This window comes from Perognathus longimembris, chromosome 2 (assembly GCF_023159225.1).
Source record: "Perognathus longimembris pacificus isolate PPM17 chromosome 2, ASM2315922v1, whole genome shotgun sequence".
Taxonomy (NCBI): Eukaryota; Metazoa; Chordata; class Mammalia; order Rodentia; family Heteromyidae; genus Perognathus; species Perognathus longimembris.
The window spans coordinates 149,959,300-149,963,205 of record NC_063162.1 but is presented as its reverse complement, the minus strand read 5'-3'; the positions used below and the strand labels follow the sequence as shown (position 1 = coordinate 149,963,205).

At 62.1% G+C, this 3,906-nt stretch overlaps 1 non-coding gene across 1 annotated transcript; it reads left to right on the top strand.

The window, feature by feature from the left end:
• Window positions 1–1,053: 1,053 nt before the first annotated feature.
• Window positions 1,054–1,125, top strand: Trnac-gca. Its single transcript has one exon. It is a non-coding gene; the product is annotated as a tRNA-Cys (tRNA).
• Window positions 1,126–3,906: the final 2,781 nt, after the last annotated feature.

Below are 3,906 nucleotides of genomic sequence, written 5' to 3'. Positions count from 1 at the left end.
CCCCGCGCCCAGGCCGGGCTCCCCATCTCCGCACCCAGGCCCGGGTCCCCATCTTCCCGCACACCCCGCGCCCAGGCCGGGGTCCCCATCTCCGTGCCCACCCCGCGCCCACCCCGGGCTCCCCATCTTCCCGCACACCCCGCACCAAGGCCCGGGTCTCCATCTTCCCGCACACCCCGCGCCCAGGCCCGGGTCCCCATCTCCGCGCCCACCCCGCGCCCAGGCCTGGGTCCCCATCTTCCCGCACACCCCGCGCAAACCCTGCGTGGGGGCCCGGACTCCTTCCCCCACCCCCGAGGGCGCGGCGCACCCCTCCCCGCGCCTCCGCCGGGCTCGGGCCCCGCCGTCCCCCCCTCCCCTCGCTTTCTTGCTCCCGGCGGGCGCTCTCCCGCCTGGGCCGCGGCGCCGCCCCGGCTTTCCGGTGGCCCGTCGGGGAGGAGTCTCGGGGCCTTTCCCGCCTGGGCTGGCGTCGAGCCGCCGCCCTCCGACCCCGGCGCCCCGGGGCCCCCCGGCTCCGGCCTGCTCTCCCGCAGGGGCGCGGCTCTCGTCCTTCCTTTCTCCAGCCGCCGAGGCCCTGGGTGCAGCCCCAGCACCGCCGCGCACGACAACAACAACAATAATAGTAACGACTTGATCCCGCCGACGCACGGGAGCCACAAAGGCCGCGGGGGCTCCTGATCCACACCCCGGGCTCCTCGCCTGGGTGAGGCCCGCCCGCCCTCCGCGGCCCCGCCGGGCCCCAGCTCGGGCACCCAGGAGGACATCTTGTGGCTTTACCGCCGACCGGGGCCCGTGGGGAGCGAGCTCCGAGGCCGCCCGCCCTCGTGGGGGCCGGGAGAACCGAGGCCCGGCGGCGGCCCGGGCCCTCCCGGAAGGCCTCGGCCTGGCGGGCCTGGGGCAGTGGGCCCAAGATGGCGGCCCGCGCGCAGCACGCCCGACTTCCGGCGGGGGAGGCGGGGCCTGCGGTGAGAGGGCCGCGTGGGGGTGAAGGGTCGGCCCTCCGGAAGGACGGGCTTAAGGATAAAGGGACCAGAGTCCACGGCGAGGCATGCCGGGGGTATAGCTCAGGGGTAGAGCATTTGACTGCAGATCAAGAGGTCCCCGGTTCAAATCCGGGTGCCCCCTGCTTGCCGTTTTCTTTTCGTTTCCAGCCTTTAAGACTAGGCAAGCCCAGAGAGGAAGAACTAGAGCAAGGCAGGCGCGCCCGGGCCCACCCGTGGGCTGCAGGTGGACGCACACGCACGCACGCACACACACACACACGCTGGAAGTGTGTCCCAATCGTGCACAGCGTTGCACTTTTGATACGATGAACCCCTGAGGGCTTGGCTTTGACCCCACGGCCTGGGTTTCAGGCCCGCAGGCAGGGCCTCCATTCTGCCTGATGGGGTTTGGTGTTTCCCGACGTACAACCGAGTATCCCCCGAGTTGCCCTTTGCTTCCGGAAAGCCTGGGAGGAGAAAGCACCCCGAGGGCGGGCGGCCTCTGCTCCTGGGGGCCCGCCCTGGCCCCCCCAGGCTTGTCCCCAGCCCCCCCAGGAGGCCCAGGGAGGCCAGAGGAGCCTGCCGGGTCGCCTCGCTCCAGTCTCCGTGCCTGTAACGCTGGCTCCCCTGGCTGCCGTGCCCGGCGCCCCATCGTCAGGAGCTGCTTCTGAGGCGGTGCCCGGGTGCCCGGGGCTCCAGACAGCGCCGCCCGGGGATGTGACCAGGACAGGGGCCTGCTGCACCCCGGGAGAAGCGCACGGCCCGGGGGGGGGGGGGGCAGGAGGAGGACAGGTTGGCTCCGTCCGTGGGTGGCCACAGACCAGCGGCCCCAGACGACCCAGGCCGCCCGATACACCCAGCAGCAGATGCGTCCGAATGCCTACTGATTTGAATGTCAAAGGATTCATGATGGCATTTGTATTTTCTAAAATTTATTTTTGCCTTCACACCCTGTGAAACTGTAAGCATTGAAGCCCCGTGCCGGTGCTGCTGCTGGTGGGGCTCGGGTTCGGGGTCTGGCTCGTGACTGATCCGCCCCTTGAGCCATGCCTCCAGTCTGGACTTGGTGCTGGTTAATTGAAGCTAGAGTCACACCTTCCTGCAGACAGATTGTGCACCCCCATCCTCAAACCTCAGCCTCTCCAGTGGCTGCAAGAGCGAGCCACCAGCTTCTCGCAGCACAGGCCATTCCTATGGCAGTCTATGTATGTATTACGTATATGTATTTAATATACATATATGTACATGTGTGCACAGTTTCCCTGGTGGTGTAGAAGTGTTCTAGCTGCCCTGGTCATTGTGATTGTTCCAGGTATTTTGGGTGGGTAGTGAGTATAGTTTGGGGTAGAGCAGACTCCAGATCAGGAGTCCCCTGGTTCGAGTTCAGGTGTCCTCTGTAGTTATGTGGAGGACGCTTTAACAAGCAGGATTGCTGGCAAGTGTGGCCATTGATGTAAAATAGGTGGGAAAAAAGCAAGTACAGCAGGTATGGCGTTACAGCCATCTACGGAGAAGTCGGGAAAGAACATGCATGCTAACTCTTGTGTATGGTTTACCTAGGGCAGTCTACAAAAGAAATCGACCACGTAGGTTTGGGGAGCTTGGTAAATTTGGGGAGGAATTTTTCCTGTAGTCACACGTGAGCTCCACAAATTTGTCATTCCTGTTTAAAGGAAGCAATTTAAAAATAAATCTGAATTAGGCCTTGTAACCAAGGCAGTTAGATCCAGCTGCAGAGTATTCCTTTGTGCATATGCAGTTTCCCATAAGAATAAGCTTGCCTGGTGCTGGTGGCCCATGCCTGCAATCCTAGCTACTATGAAGGCTGAGATGTAAGGACCAGGGTTCAAAGCCAGCCTGAGCAGACAAATCCGAGACTCTCATCTCCAAGCCAGAAGTGGCTCAAGTGGTAAAGTGCCAGCCCTGAGTGCAAAAGCTGAGAGTAGGAGGTACTGAGTTCAAGCCCTCATATGGGCACAAAGAAAGTAAAAACAACTCTGTTTAAGCCTCTTCCTCACAGATAGATATATGCCCTCACATAAGAGAGGACCTGTGCTCTTCAGTTATAACTGCGGGTTCCATTTTGAGAGTTTGGTGCGCACGTGGATAGACTTAGTGAGGAAATTTCTTTCCTTTTTCCACTTAGCCACTGCAGTTGCTGACTCAATCCAACAGGGGGCACCGGCGCTGCCACTGCGGTTGCTGACTCGATCCAAAAGAGGGCGCTAGAGCTGCCATTGCAGTTGCTGGCTCCATCCAGCAGGGGGCTTCAGCGCTGCCATTGCAGTTGCTGACTCGATCCAGCAGGGGGCGCCAGCGCTGCCACTGCAGTTGCTGACTCAATCCAGCAGGGGGCACCGGCACTGCCACTGCGGTTGCTGACTCGATCCAGAAGAGGGCGCTAGAGCTGCTATTGCAGTTGCTGACTCAATCCAGCAGGGGGCACCGGTGATGCCATTGCAGTTGCTGACTCAATCCAGCAGGGGGCGCCAGCGCTGCCATTGCAGTTGCTGACTCGATCCAGCAGGGGGCACCGGCGATGCCATTGCAGTTGCTGACTCAATCCAGCAGGGGGCACCAGCGATGCCATTGCAGTTGCTGACTCGATCCCGCAGGGGGCACTAGAGCTACCACTGTGGTTGTGCTGACTTGATCCAGCAGGGGGCACCAGTGCTGCCACTGCGGTTCTGATTCGATCCAGCGGGAGGCGCCAATGCTGCCATTGCAGTTGCTGACTAGATCCAGCAGGGGGCGCTAGCGCTGCCACTGTGATTGTGCTGACTTGATCTAGCAGGAGGCGCCAGCGCTGTCACTGCAGTTGCTGACTTGGTCCAGCAGGGGGCACCAGCGCTGCCACTACAGTTTTGCTGACTCGATCCAGCAGTAGGCGCCAGCGCTGCCATTGCAGTTGCTAACTCAATCC